The sequence below is a fragment of the Alligator sinensis genome, unplaced genomic scaffold, assembly GCF_000455745.1.
Source record: "Alligator sinensis unplaced genomic scaffold, ASM45574v1 scaffold720_1, whole genome shotgun sequence".
In the NCBI taxonomy this organism is placed as follows: Eukaryota; Metazoa; Chordata; order Crocodylia; family Alligatoridae; genus Alligator; species Alligator sinensis.
This window is the reverse complement of record NW_005842026.1, coordinates 1094272-1110496: the sequence shown is the minus strand read 5'-3', so window position 1 is coordinate 1110496 and position 16225 is coordinate 1094272. Positions and strand designations below refer to the sequence as shown.

At 42.5% G+C, this 16225-nt stretch overlaps 1 protein-coding gene across 4 annotated transcripts in view; it reads left to right on the top strand.

The window, feature by feature from the left end:
* The window catches only part of AKAP6 (A-kinase anchoring protein 6), a 488303-nt gene that overhangs the window by 114811 nt on the left and 357267 nt on the right, over positions 1 to 16225 (top strand). For 3 of the 4 annotated variants that reach the window (XM_025202476.1, XM_025202473.1, XM_025202475.1), the window contains one exon: positions 14539 to 14606. The gene's annotated coding sequence lies outside the window, so the exon portion shown is untranslated. Of the gene's footprint in view, positions 1 to 1117; positions 1143 to 14538; positions 14607 to 16225 lie in introns of those variants that run through there. The other variant, XM_025202477.1, reaches the window with a different exon arrangement.

Genomic DNA, 16225 nt, shown 5'->3' with positions numbered 1-16225 from the left:
CTAAAGACCCTAGTGGCAAGATACAGTGAATGACTACTTCAGGATGGACACAGACAGATGCTACCTAGAATGGTGTAAGAGTGGCAGTTTGATAACTGATTTGTTTAGGGATACCAGTATTTCTCTGTTGGGTGAAATTACTTCAGCTTGGGGATTTGCATGAAACCATACATACCTATTGCACAGATGGTGAAAAGGAACAAAACATACCTATACATATACAGATATATCTATATGTATTTTTATTTTATAAGAAATATTGTATATTTATATATAGATCTCTCTCTCTCTCATATATATATATATATATATGAGAGAGAGAGAGAGAGATGTATCATTTAATGAGATATGTCATCCTTTTTACCATTTGTACAATAGGTATGTACGGTTCCACGTTCCTGAATGCCTTTGAGCAGGGAAAAATCACCTACAGCCAGACAAAATATTTGCTTACATCAGTGTTAAGAAGTACCAGACAGACTATACAAACCACAAAACTCGAGTAATTTCACCCAGTAGAGAAATACCAGTATCCCTAAAAGAATCAGTTATCAAACTCTGCCGATGTTGGACCATTCCAAGTGTGTGTGTGTGTGTGTGTGTGTGTACAAATAAATTTTAAAAATATTTATTTTCTTATTACAATCCAATAAGCAGAACATAACTTACTGGAATTATGCCGTTGGCCACATTCATACTTTCTCCTCATTTTGGTGTATAAAAAGTGTGTGTGTGGGTCCCAAAGTCTTAGTCGCAAATCACCTAAAAATATACGATCCATGGTTCCAACTAGATTCAGTTCAGGGGATGTCCTGGGTTAGCTTTCTTCCTCATATCTACTCTAGCCCAGGGGAATTTGTACCACCAGGTCCTATTCTGATACAGTTATGTGACGTCTGTTCCAATCAGGCCTCATTACGATGTTCAGAAGTATTTATCTGTCTGTTGGGGCACTGTGAGTTCAATGATGCCCAGCCACTGCCCACAGTGTGTCACTTCTAAATCATGTGCATCTCACTGCTGGTCTGGTCTGATGCCACAGAATCACTCTATACAAAACTCTGAATTTCTAGGTTGGGTAGCCAGAGCAAAACAGAAGCTGCTCCTGCTTTCTGGGCTGGAGATCCAGAGCATTAGACTAGGTAACGCTTTCTACCTCTTCCATGTTGAACTTGAGTCCTGTTATCACAGCAGAATCCAACTCCTGTACATACAAAGCAGGGATGGCCAATTATTTTAGTTGGTGAGCCACTTAACTGTCAAGGGCCGCACACAAAAAACCTTTTTTAAGATATCATTTTAACAAATTATAGATAAAAAAACAAATAAATAATGTACTAAAAATCAAACGTCTACTGTAACATTTTAATTTTATTTCAAAAAATATTTTTTGTCTTGACTGATGGCTTTTTTTAGTAGTATATATATTAGGCAATTGCATAATAGCTGAAACTAAAGCCTTAGTTTTGTATATTGTGTATGGGGGGAGGTGTGGGTGTCTGTGAATGGGGGTGTGTGGGTTTGTGGGTGGGGTGGGGTGGTGTGTGGGGGGGGGGGGGGGCTGACCACATACTAGGTCCTGGGAGCTGGCTGGGGTGGAGGGGGGCAGAAGGCACATGCAGCAGAGCTCTCTCCATCAGTGCAGTGGAGTTGTGGTCCACCTCCATCTGGCCTGCAGGTGACCCCACAATGCTCTGCACTGGGCTGAGCTCTACCTGTTCCTGCTCAAGGCAGCCTGCACCGTGCTCCCATGCACACCATGCCTGCCAATGGCACTTGCGTGGCCAGCACTCACAGTGCTGTTGCTGCAGTTGCCCGGGTACTGCTTGGCTCCCCCCATCTCCAGCAGCATTTCCTCCTCCAGCCCCTGCTGCACTGCTCTGGGCAGCAGGTAGCACAAGAAAGTGGTGATGGCCATGGGGATATGTGCAGGGCATCACACACCCCGCTAGGTAGTGGGCAAGTTACAGCTGGACAGCTCCTGCTCCATTGCATGGGCCTCCAGCTACATCTTCTGGCCACCTTGCACTCACTTGGCTCATCATACCAGGTGGGTGGAGGAGGTGAAAGCTGATGCGAGAGCTGGAGCTGGAGCTGCAGCTCCGCATGCTGGGGCAGGAGCCACCCAGTTGCAGCTTCCCCCAAGCCACACCACCCCCCTCGCATGGCTGGAAATGTGGTGCCTGGCATTCATCCCCACAACTGCTGCTCCTTCCCCATGCTACCCACTGCCCAGAGTGGCACAGCAGGGGCAGGAGGAGAAGGAGGAACTCCTGGAGGCAAGGGGAGCCAAGCACCACTTGAGCAGTTGCAGCAGCAGCTCTGTGAATGTTGGCCATGGTTGGGTAGTGCTGATGGTGGGCGCAGTGCCATTGGCAGGCGCAGGGTCGGAGTATGTCATGGGTTACCCCCAGCGGGAGCAGGTAGGGCTTGGCCCCATGCAGAGGGTCATGGGGGGCAGCTGCAGGCCATATCCAGCTGGTGGGCCATATTTTGCTCACCTCTGATCCAGAGTGACCCACTTCAGGCTATACATTGCACAAAAACATTAACATTGTCATCTATAGAATCAGAACATAGATGAGTCCAACTAAAACAAAAAAGCACTGTTTATGAACCTATGGATATGTGACCTCCTCATGAAAATCAGGGATATCAAACATATAGCCTGCAGGCTGTATCCAGCCCACAGAGCCACTTTGTCCAGCTGCAGGGGTCCCAGAAGGGCTAGCAATTTAGGGGTAGGACAAGTGGTAGAGAGGTGGGGGAAAGCCAGCTTGCAGATTTTGGTTACAGGGCCCTATTGGGGACAGCCTTCAGTGGCAGCAGGATGAGCAAAGGCTTTACTGACAGAGTGCCCCTTGCCTGCCACCATTGTTTCCTGCCCTGTGCCATGATTTTCCCCAGTGCCTCTGCTTTCCCTGCCATCACTGCATCTGGATTCAGCCTGCAAGGAGCACCACAGTCTGTGTGTCACCTGGAGCATGGGGTGTGTTTTAACACCCCTGTTGAAAATGATTGTGCAGAACTAGCTTTTCCACATACATCTGCTGTACTTTGTTCTATACTATGGGCCTCTGAAAATGGATCTTGCAGAATTAAAGATAGGAGGAATATTTTAATGTTTCCCTGTATTTTTCTCATGAGGAAGTCTTGATTGATAGAAACTGTGAAGAAATTCCTTTTACAAACAATGACAAGAAGCCAATTGCTTCCTTGTACTGTAGCAGGGGTGAGTTGTCCTTGATAGCAAAGAGGAAAAAAAAATTAAGAAAATGGTTGAGCTGTGACAGTGAGCCTGCAGCTTACTCATGTAGCATTTTATGACATTCTCTTCTTTATGTGGTAAATAATGAAGTCTGGATTTTTATGGCGTGGGTGTTGATTAAATGAAATAATCAGACAGGAAATCAAAAGCTTCCATCTTGTGAAATCTTCATCTTGCTGATAGTTTTGGGAGATGGGTTGTTTTTACGTCAGGTTGCTGCCAGAGTTGAGACAACACCACATGCTGGTGATAGATAAACTCGGGCCTCTCCAGGCAAGTGACAGAATCTTTGATGAAAGATATCAACCTTTGATGAAAGGATATATATTGGTTTCCAGTCATGGATTTTACAGGGGGCTGGAATTCAACTTCAAAAGACTCAGTAAATAGCATATAATGGAAATCATCTATTCTTGTATGCAGGGGTCTTCTCATAGTCTGAAAGACGGCTCTTATGTTTCTAGGTGTCTTGTTATCCCATCTTTGTTGTCACTTTTTGTCTCTTCCCAGTACATGATGCTTTCTTTTCTATAGGTTTTTAAATTTGGTGTTATGTGATGCCTCATTTTTCTTCTACCTGTACGTTCACATTTCCATTAAAAGTTATTAATTATTCCTCTATATTTTTCCATAAATTCAGCTATTTATTCTCCACTCCTAAAGCAAAAATTCTCATCTAGGCCTTGACTTGCTTTTGTCGTTGTCATCGTCGTCATCATCATCATTATTCTAATACAGTATTATAAAAGCCTAAGTCTGTCCATAATGCTTTATTTGTGCTCTGATTGGCTGTCTCAGGAGCCAATCAGAGTGCCCTACACAGACAGGGACAGACAGCGGAGTGCTGCCATGACAGTGGGGACTGAGGGGCCAGAGTGGGGGAGACACTAGCCTTACATCCCTCCCCTGCTCCTTGGAGGCAGAGGGGGATGACAGGGACTGGAGCTCACTGGCCTCACTCCCCCGGGTCTGCTCCTTGAAGCCAGGGGCTGGCACCCCCCACCACCCCCAACAACAGCCAGCAGGGAGGGGAGGTGGTAGGGAACAGGGAAGGATTACTGGTGGCTGCATCCCGCTGCCACCATGAACACCGGTGCGATCGTGGGCCCCGGCCCTGGCCTGAAGCAATGTGGGGGAGGGGGAGAGGGGCCCTGGACCCAACCCCGGCCCAAAGCAGCAAGGGTGGGGGGCCGGGGAACAGCTCAGGCCCCGGCCCCAGCCTCAGCCTAAAGCAGGAAGGGAACAGATCAGGCCCCAGCCTGAAGTGGCAGTAGGAGAGGCAGGGAGCAGTCTAGGCCCTAGCCCCAGCTTGAATTGGCAGAGGGAAGAAGGGGAATGGCCCCAGCCCAAGGCAGGGGTGGGGGAAGGGTCGCAGGCTTCTGTCCTGGCCCCCTCCCACCCCCATTATTCTTGACGAGCAGTTGGCTAGTTTATATATTTGTATAGGACCTAGGAACCCAAGTCATAAACCAGGAGCCTGTTAAACTATGTGCTGAACAAAAAATGGTCCTTGCCTACGTGTGTTAAAGTTTAAAATAAGAAAGAAAAGATGGATGCAGAGAAAGAGATGGGGAAGAGTAAGAAAACAAAGGACACTGTTGATTAGTCTGATAGGCAGTGGTTTCAGGACACCAGCAACCTTAACCACTGTCAATTTCTTTGTAGGTTTTAAGGAAAAAGAACAGACGTTCCTCTTCTCCTGTGTGTGTATATCTCATCTTGTTTCACTCTATTCTATTCAAAACACTGCAGCTAACCTCAGCTTCTGCTTTTGTTATCCTGATCATTTCACCCTCCTCCTTAATTGACTTCCTTTTGCCTTCCATATCAAGTGCATGCTTCTCAAATTCCCTTAAAGGGTGGGTGGAACTTGTTGTTCTTGCACGTATCTCTGGGCTCATTTATACCTACATTTTGAAGATTTTCTCACTGTAATTTTCATGCCTTTTTTCATGCCACCTTTCCTCCTTCCTTCCTCGTATTCACCAAATGACTTAACTGTGTACATTAAAAATTCTCCATAAATAACAATTCTAGGTTTTCAGTTGCAATCCCCTTTATCTATTCCTTCAAAAATGTGTGTACTTTTTGGATACTGGGTTTTCTGAAGGCACAATGCATGATGTGTGTATGAATGGTGTTGCCCATATCCTGGGGCAAGTACCACATTTTGTTTGCATATTGCTGCCTACAAAATAAATTCTGAATTATTAATTTAAAAAAACCATACCAATATTTTACATGTAGTGAACAGTTAAATATTTCAAGTAATTGCCTATATCTTTAATGCAGCAGAACAAAATGTCCAGCTTCGCTCAATTGCAGGAAATCCATTGGTGTCCTAGATAGAAACGGGATTGAGTAACTGGCTAATGGTATACAGCAGTGCCTTAATCTTGGTTGTTCAAGTCCAAGGACCTGATTCTAGTCTGTCACTAGTGTAAGTGTGACTTCTACAGTTATTCCTGATGCACGCTGATCAAAGTGAGATTCAAATCGAGTACCCAAATCATTTTCAATAGGATTCAATAGCCTTAGTGCAACGTTTGTGTGAAGTATGTTTACTCAAAGAAGCAGACAAGACAAGAAATAAGAAGGATAACTGCTAGGGACAAGATGTTCCTGCCATTACCACTTTGGTTGAAATTGATTTTGGATTTGTGAATACAGTGGTGTAACTGCCAGTGTTCTAAAAATTAATCACTTCTCAGAAGAAAAATACAATAAAGTTGGATAAATGTTTAAAACTCTGTTTATTGAGATGTCATTGGTGGAGCAACCACCATAATTTAGCTCTTTTTCCCCCCTAATTGTGCAAGTTGCAAGGAAGTGTTTTTTCTAAATGAAATTAAAAGGGTGAAGAAGTTAAGGCTGGAAACCTCTCAGAGTACAAGAGAAATGTTGTTGCATGTGAAAGAAATTAACCTCCTTGTTTCTTAGAATGCTTAAGAAACAATAAGTCTGTACAGGAGGTGGGGCAACTATTCAGGAAGAGTTTAGTTAATTGTCCGTGACCTTGTAAAATGACATGAGGGGAGGGCCTGCAACACACTGAGTGTACGTAACATCCTGGGTAGTGTTATCATTTAGCCGAGAACTCGGCATAACTAGATATCTATTTTTGAGAAAGAAGCCCAATAAGATAGAATCAAGAGTATAATTTTACCAAAGTAGTGAGATGGAGAGATTGCATGACATCAACACAAACTATATTTCACTCTAGCAGCACTGTCAGTCTTTAATTTTTGTGAACATTAAAAACTGAGCCCATGTCCAAAAAAAAATCCTAGAATATGTATTTTCTCTTATTCTGACCCACTGCTGTAATATCTGAGGACTTGAAGCAACTTCATAAATGCAGATGAAAAGCCTAAGTTAGAGATCAGAGCCCCACTGAGTTATACACTGAACACAGGTATTTAAAAAAAAAAAAAGTCGATGGACCAGAGAACTTGCTTATGTTCCTGCTACTTAAGCTCAAAGTGCAAGAGCACAGTGGCTGTATATTATCTTTATCAAAGCTTAGAGACCTTGTATTTAATGACTAAATCATTTACAATATTGTAAGCTATAGCTATCCATGATCTGTTCTGCACCTATAGTACAGCACAGTGTTGGTCAACCTTTTTTGCCCATTTGGGCTGGATGGGCATGACCCAGCTGGTCCATGGACCAGTTCTGGTTGGTGGTCTTGATCTGGCACCTGCACCACTTCCATTTTTAGCACAGGGCATTTTAATTAAAGTGACTTATGGAGCTGCTCTAATTAAAGTGCCACTCACCCCACCCCACCCCCAGCCTCCTGGAGCATGTGAATAAATGCCCACAGAGACCTGGTGGGACAGCTCTTATGACTGAAATGTCAACATGGAGGATTACACTCTGTTTTGGAAGGACAGGGCTGGGAGAAAAGGTGGTGGTGTTGCCTTGTATGTCAAAAACACATATACTTGTTCCTGGCTTCAGGAGGAAGAAGAAAGGAAAGCAGAGTCCATCTGGATGAAAATGAAAGGTAAAGAATCCAGCACTGATATAATGGTGGAGATTTATTATAGGCCACCTAATCAAGAAATAGAGGTGGAAGAGGCACTGTTCAAGCTGGTTACAAATCTATCCAAAAGCTTTGGGATGGTACTGATGGGAGACTTCCATTTTCTGGACATGTGCTAGAAGAACAATGCAGCCAACCATAAAATGTAAATCTAGTTCCTAACCTGTGTGGAGGACAGCTTTCTGTTCAAGAAAGTGGAGGATACAACTGGAGGTCATTTATCTTGGATCTTGTCCTGATGAACAGGAAAGAATTGGTGAAGGATGTGATGGTGATCGTAACTTGGGAGGAAGTTATCACAACATGATAGAAGTCCCAATCCTGAGACCAGGATACATGGGCGACTGGTGCCACCTTACAGGGGACACGTGCCCCCCCCCCAGCAACCAGTCAGCGATCAGGGGGATAGGTCTCCCCACAGCCAATCCTGCCGACTGGGGGGAGGGTCCCCCTGTGGCCGATCACTGTGGCCACTTTCGGAAGTGGCTGCAGCCACTTCTGGGAGCCCCACGGCACTCCACTCCCCACCCGGCACTTGCAGGGGGGGGCCCCGATGCTCTCACCTGCCCCCCCCGCTTGTTGCCTAAGCAGTGAGTACAGCCAGTCAGGGGGTACACCGGCACTCTCAGGGGGTGCATGTGCAGCCCTGTGCAACCCCTACGTGTCACCACTGCAGAAGAGCATGAGGTCAGCAAAATTAGGATGCTAGATTTCAAAAAGGTAGATATCATCCAATTCAAGGAGATAATAGGTATGGTGTCATGGGAAGATAGATTGAAAGATAAAGGCACCTAGGAGGGCTGGCAGCTTCTAAAGGGTACAATATTGGAAGCCCAAATAGAAACTGTCCTGACACAAAGGAACCACAAGAAGAATGGCAATAGTCCAATGTGGCTGTACAACGAGTATCTAGAATTCCTCAAATGCAAAAGGAAAGCACGCAGGCAATGGAAGAATCAGCAGGTCAGCAAGGAAACATGCCAGGAAATAGTAGGGACAAAATGTGGAAGGCAAAGATAAAGAATGAGCTGCACCTAACAAAGGAGGATAAGGACAGCAAGAATCACAGAATCATAGAGAAGTTGGGCTGGAAGGGATATCCAGAGGTCATAAGTCCAACCTCCTGTCTGGGTCAGGATCATACCCATCCAAGCTGTCCCATACAAACCATAATCTAAACTCTGCCATCAACCTTGATGTGACATAGACCTGACACCCTAACCTGCCACAGATTAAAAAAAAAAGGGGAACCATGGCAGCCAACATCCTGGATCCTGTCTAAAAAGGGACCAGATTACCAGCCCGAGTGAATGCAGCCGTCAAATTCTAACTCAAATCCCAGCTTGGTCAGCATGGGTTCAATGCACAAGTAAACAGAGGTGAGAAGGGCACTAGGCGAACACCTAAGTAGGACCCAAAGTTAACTGTATAGTGAAGATATGCCCCCAGAAGCTTATCTGGACACGAAACTCCTCTGAATGTTTTTGGGGGCAACCATCATTGATTGCCATTGCTCTTGTGTCCATTGATAATTCATGCACTCCAGACTTACCTCCTACATCAGCCAAATATTTTACTTAAACTTTAAAACAAGTAGATGGTATTTCAAATCTGCTTATAGTAGTGTAGGAACTATGTGATGTAGTAAGTATTGCTTACTACATCAAATGTAGTAAGAATTGCTTTTTGGATTTGGTTCCATATGGCTCTCATGTTCCTCTCAGATGGATGAAACAAATCAGTTTGTAAGGTTAGGAATGAGGTTTTGTAAATATGTTGGCCAGAAAAGAAGGATCAAGAAAGCTGTGGATCCTCTGGTAATAAGCCAAGGGAAACTCCTGACCAAAGATGCAAATAAGGTGGATCTACTCAAATTAAGCTACAGCCAAACACATAATAAAGATAATATGGATAAGGAAGGGGTGATCTGAGGGAGGAGATAACAGAAGAGACTGTCAGAAAGCTTTTGTTGGGCCTGAATGAATTCAAGTCAACAGGGCTGGATGAAGATCGGAGCCCTTGGCAATGATTTTCATGAAGTCATGGGAGATGGGGCAGGTACTAGAGGACTCATCTGGAGTACAGTGTACAAATCTGAGTTCCACATTTTAAAAAGGACATGAAGAAGATAGAGAAGGTCCAGGGAGATGATAGCAGGCTTCAAATACTTGAAGGACTGCCATAAAAAAGAGGAAAAGTACCTTTTCTCTCTTGCTGCAGAAAGGAGATGCAAATTAATGGCTTGAAGTTGCCCCAAAGTAAGTATGGATATCCAGAAAAAACTTTTTTGCTGTGAGAATAGTGAAGCAGTGGAATAGACTGGACTGGAAGTTGTGGGCTGTCCATCACTGGAGGTGTTCAAGAAGAGATTGGACAGCCACTGGTTGGAGATGATCAGGGTGTAGCTATAGCTATGATCTACCATGGGTATTTCCCATGCTTCTGAGCTTTGCTGGTTGCCACCAGAGTGTGCAGCTGGGGTGTGCTAATGCCCGTGCTGGGAGCAAAGCCAGAGGTTCCTGGCTAGAAGGTCTTGCCCCTTTGCTCAGGCTCAGAGCATAGCTGATGTCTGAAAGGAATTTTACTCCATGGTCAGATTGGTATGGACTATAGGGGTTTTTAACTTTCTCTGTAGTGGGGGATATGGCCATCTACACAGGATCTCTTGAGCACATTGACAACATTTTAGTAGAAGCTAAATTGACAACTAGAGCTAAACTGACAAGATTTTAGTAGAAGCAGGACATTAGCTGCCATGGTTCCTCTGCTTTACCTATGGCAGGTTAGGGTACTAGGTCTATGTTGTGGTCAGGGTTGATGGTAATCTTATATAGAGTTTAGATTATGGATTTTATTGGATAGTTTGGCTAGGGATGATCCTGCCTCAGACAGGAGGTTGAATTATATGACCTCTGAAGGTCCCTTCCAGCCCTACTTTTCTGATTCTATGATTTTTACCAGCATTTACCAGTGCTGGGAGCCCAGTTGAAGTAAATCAGAGTGGGTGGGGAGGTTGGACAGATTAGGGGTGATGGAAGATTCACATTGGGGTGTTGGCAGGATCGGGGGCTCTTCCCCAACTGGACCAGGGGCTATTTTGAGATCCCTACCCTCTGACTGAACCAACCCCCACCAAATTTGCCCTCCTCCCCCCACCCCCCCTCCCTCCAACTTACTTCTATCAGCTCCTGGGAGTGAAAGCTGGTAAAACTGGCATCTAGAGCAGGTTGCAGGTTCAGGGGGGCTGGCTGATCTGTGAAGCAGGGGCTGTCTGTCTGGGGCTGGGGGGAGGGGTCAATAGCCCCTCCCCCCAATTGCTGTAAGAACTGTGAGGCAGTGGAATAGACTGGAAGTTGTGGACTCTCCTTCACTGGAGGTGTTCAAGAAGAGGTTGGACAGCCACTGGTCAGGGATGATCTGGGCATAGTTATGCCTATGTTCTACTATGAGCATTTCCCCTGCTTCTGGGCTTTGCTGGTTACACCCGGAGTGTGCAGCTGGGATGTGCTAATGCTCTTGCTGGGAGTGGAGCCAGAGGTGGCAGGGGTAGGAAAAGTATAGCCCTGGGGCTAGTGCCAGTGACTGGGCTTTTCCAACCCCAGAGCTGTGCTCCGAATGAGTACTGAAATCCTGTTAGATTGGTCTAGCCATACCCTATCTAACTTAGTGCATCTCCCAGGCACAGTTAAATTAGATTACGTCAGCCATTTTTTGACTGATCTAACTTTACTTCCATTATTCTGTGGAGTGAGACTTACTTACAATTTGCACTTAAATTGACTTAACTAGGGATCTAAGTGTCAGGTCCACACATAGGTGAACTAAGTTAGATTGGGTTGCCAATTTAATGTAATCTAACCATCCCCTAACCTCCCAAACACATATACCTACCCTAAGTATCATTGTCAGTACTTGTTGTTTGTTCTCCTCTGTACCTTACCAACCTGGAATACAAATAACAGCTCACAATTGTAAAGAGACTGCTGTTCAGCTCAAGCTTAACCAATATGCATTTATGGCTGTGGAGATGTCCAGCTAAACCAGTGATATCAGTCAAAGTGGCAGTTGTCACACAATTGGCTAACACCACCCTCTGAGCTCTTTCTGAAAGCCAGGGGTAGAAAAAACATGGTGTGAACCCATTCGCCTCAGATTTACTAGAATCCAGGAAGAGGATTCCCAACCCCCACAACAACCTGGGGCAGGGAAGCCTCAACTTAGATTTGAGTACAGTCCCAGAGCCAGCTGTGGCTCAGCTCCAGCTTCGGCTCTGGTCTCAGGGGTGGAGCCAAAGCTGAGCTGTCACCTGCCCTCAGCCGGGGTGGGGTGGTTCATGCACCAGAGAAGAGAGTGTACGGCAGACTGCACTGCCTGCCAGGCACAGGCATGAGGGAACAAGGGACAGGCAACAGGGGGGCAATATGGTGGGGGTTGGGAAGGAGCAAGTGGCAGGGCAGATAGGTACTTGGGAGACAAGGGAGGGCAAGGGGTGGGCTTCTGGCCCCTCATTCTCTGCTACTGCTTTCCTCACCAAAGCAATGGAGGAAGAAATTTAAGATGACCTTCCACCAATTAGATTCTAGACATAGAAAATTATAGATTGTTACAATTTTCTATGTCTAGAATCTAATTATTGGGGGGTTGTCTTAAATTCAAGGTCATCTTAGATTTGGGTAAATATGGTAGATCAATCAAACAAAACCAACACATTACTTTTGTTGGTAATGAAGGGTATCAATATATCTAAGAAAAACCACAGATTTGAAAAGTAAAAATATGAACTGACTCTGAGTCAGCATTTGTTAATAGAAAGGTGTATTTACATGTATATGAAATCTGTCTTGTGGGAAGAGGTTCTTAGTTTAGTATATTATTATAGTAGAAGTCACCAGATGGTGCTGCTAAACATCAACATTTAGGTTCTTTTTCTGACCGTTTGAGTAAGCTTTTAGTCTTTGAAGAAATATTGCATGCTTAACAGTTCTGTGATGCAGCTACCCTTCGTGGGAAACAGATAATGGAATGATTGCTGACTGCTACATTTACCATATTTGGAGGATTTCTTGTGTCAGAGTAGTTTTCTGAAAGCCATGGACTGAATTGTATGCTGAGATTTCATTAAGAAGAGATTGTCTTTGTGTGACTGCCTCTATTCCAGGAGTAGTATATAAGTATAAATAGTTACATAAATAATATACCAACATTTATTGATTCTCCTCCACTGGGGAGCAAATCTGCAAAGACATCTGCATTCTGCTACTGTTTGCGATGCACATTAAAGTGGCAAAGATTTTTTACAGTTTGTTTCCTAAAAAGGGAAAAAGAGACCGAACATGCATAGCGTTGCAGTTCTGTTATGAAGAATTATACAAACACTAATAATTTAATTTAGATGATTAAGTAACACCTAAAAACCTGTCTGAAAATCATGATTTTGCCTAAAACAGAGCCAAAGTACATATACAATGTTTTGGACCTTTTTGCAAGTTCAGCTTCACTTCTAATACATCATAGAAAATTATCAAGTAGTTGTATTTTTTTTTCTTTTGCATTCTGTACCACCTTTCATTTGAAAATTTCACAATATTTTATAACCATTGTTTAAATATGTTTCAATATCCCAGTAAACTTCTCCCTTTTTATGAAGACGGGAAGATGGAAAGTGAAAAGGGTAATTAATGGCTTGCTTGATTGGATATAGAATATCAGAGCCAAAGAACAAAGAGATATAGTCTCATTTCCTTTCTTCAACTATCATGAAACTTTATCTACTCATCCTTACATCAGGAATAAAAGCTGCTTTGGAGGAAAGTGTGTGAGGGCACAATGGTAAAGATCTTCCATGTACTCTGCATAGATCTTTTCTCTTTTTAAGTTAGCGAGCATTACATTTATGGAAGCATTCTGTTGACTTTGACATTTATAATCTAACTTTAAAATCCTTTCTGATTAACGTGAACTAAAATGCAAGGGTATTTCCACTGCACAGGCTTCTATACAAAGTACAGAATATTGTAAGCCTACCCTATCCTTTGGCTTCTTGTGTTGCTGATTCCTGCATGGATAAGACCAAAAAAATAAAAGTACAATTCATACTCTATTTCTTTGTCATACTAAACCTGCTATTATACATGCAAGTACTGCTAACATTCTAGAACGAGAATTAGGATAACAAGTGCCTCAAGGTAGATGTATTCAGTTAGCTATTAAAGAAGACTGATGTACTGCTGAGTTAATATGAAGCAGCTAATTTGTCTTTGCCCAATTTATAGTAGATCACTTTCCTCTGTATCATCTCCTACTCTCTCTCTTTTCTGCAAGGCAAACTGAGAATCAGCAGTGTGTGTTAAAAGAAAAATGGATAGGAAAAATAATTACTTGTCTCAACTGGCTCAGGTTCCTGAGTATGTTCCCTGCTCCTTCAAATCTTTTAGCAACAATATAAATACTGAGCATATTTTTCTTAGGGTTGTTTGAAGGACTGTTTAACAAGATTTTCTCCTTGCTCCTCCCCAAGCAGGAACAATGGAACTAATTTAGGGTTATACATTATTACTTTGTGCATCTAAATTATATCATATAATATTCATATCCCATACAAGCACAGGTTGATAGTCTATTTTTGAGTTAATGGTGGTATGAGGAGCTACATATTCTCTTTCCACATGGGTTTGACAGACAAGTGTGATTGTGTATTTTGTTTTCAATGAGAGAAGAAAAATAAATATTTCCTTTTCCTGAGTTATTATTTCCTAGTACTTTTCCAAATTAATGGTAAAAATATTTTATATATTTTTAAATGTTAAGTGCACTTACTTCTGGTGAAATATGTGAGAAGGAGATCCCTTAATATATGAGCTTCTGGTTTTTTTTCCCTTCTGGCATGACAGATACAGCATTGACACTGACAATACACGCTGGGCTCACTTCTTAAATCTTAGGGGTGAGTTCTAGGTGGGATAATATAGTTAATTTTCAATGGTCTGTTGAATCACTGAACTGAGGAAAAATTGCTACTAAAGGTGCAAACTATTGTAAGGATGACCTTTCAGGGATTGTAGTGGTCCTGGATTTTGGCCATCTTGCTTATTTTACACAGATCACTGTACTCATAATTTTAATTGAATTTCTGGTATTGAATTTTAGCATTGTTTTAGGATTTTAAAATTGTTCTTAGAATTTGAATGGCATGTTTCAGGCCCTCCACTTTGTATTGCAGCCATCATTTGGAGGGTGACTTTCATCTTGCGTTGCAACACGCCTTGCGAATCACAACATCATTTTGCGGTATGTGTAATATCTAATCAAATGATTATGCCTGAGGAGTTGGTAGAATAATATAGAGTCATCAGTTCTGAATGATATTTTCCTATAGGAACAATGGGTTTCTCACCTGTAGGACTGTTGACTTTAAATTACTATATGCAGAGAAGCTGGGAGGTTTAATCATAGAACTCCTCCACCTTAAAGCATGTGGCCAAAGAAGGGATTTTGAAATTGTTTTATGTGGGCTAACAGGAATAGAATAAACCAAAGTCTAGGGTTTTTTTAGAACTAAATTCTGTGAAAGCTTTCAGGGAATTATACTTTTTAATGTTTATTGATTTAAATATGAAAATGAATAATAGAAATCACTGCAGCATCCCTATAGTTAATGTAATTTTAAATTCAATTCATTTTATTCCTCGCCTAAATTTTTAATTTTCAATATGCCATAGAATTTTGTATTGAAAACATATGTGGATTATTCAGTTTGTCAGGAAATTTTAGGAGATTTAACACTTGGATAGAGAATAGCTGGAGCTATTGACACTGGAAAGGTATCAGAGACAGGCTGGCTGTGTGGAATAAACACTTTGGCTGTGTATAAAAGCCAACAAAAATGATCTAATTAATTCTGTTGACACTGAAATTTGCATCATTAGATTGCAACGTCAGTAAGAAGACATACGGCATAATTAATTATTTAATGAAGTACTTTCTGCCATTTTAGCCCTTTAGTGAAGAAAATTAATTGTTTTCTTGACAGACAGGTGGCTATGTAATGCTTGCAGCTGATTTTAACAATATGTAACAGTGAGAGAAAAAATTAGAGCTCATTAACTTTCACTCAACCCAGTGTCCGCACCATTGATCAATGCACAGACCACTATATGACTTAAAATGCTTAATGAATCTCTATTTGACAGGAACCAACTGCTGTTGCAGGAAAATGTAGATGATCTGATGGCTGGTGCCGTGAATATGGGCTGTATTTTATAAACAAGGAGAATCTGAATAATTGAGGGATAGAACCAGTTTCAGAAATCTTTGAAGTCGTCTGATGATTGATGAACTATATTACCCCTGACATACAAATTCTAGGCTTTGCATGAAGGCATTAGTATCTGATTGAGTGGAAAACCAGGAGAAAGGGAGATTGCCTATGTGATTAGAAGGTAATCAGCCATCTGTTGGGCTTAATGCACTTACCAAAGGAAGATGCATGTTCACACATGCACGTGCAGTTTACAAAGACACGTATAATGTTTCCAAACTTATGGATCACATGTCACATACATCACTCACAGGAACATAAGGATATTGGAACCAAATCTGTCATCAACTAGAACTGGGTTAGAAAAGGCTGAGAATGAAACTTGAATCTATTTAATTGAGATGTTGAGAGTGAATAAATTACCCCCCAAAAAGTTGCTTGCTTCATTAGGAGCTCAACAGTTTGGCTGACAACATTTGGAAAAGAAAGGAATGGAATGGACCAAAATGGAATTCTGATTCCTTAAATGACTTAAAGAAGCAGTTTAAGTTTGCTAAATTTCTTACTGTGACTAGGTTCTCTGTGCTTGCTACTGTTCAGCATTTCATTAATAGAAATTTTAATAGCACTTCTTCAGCAACAGCATCAA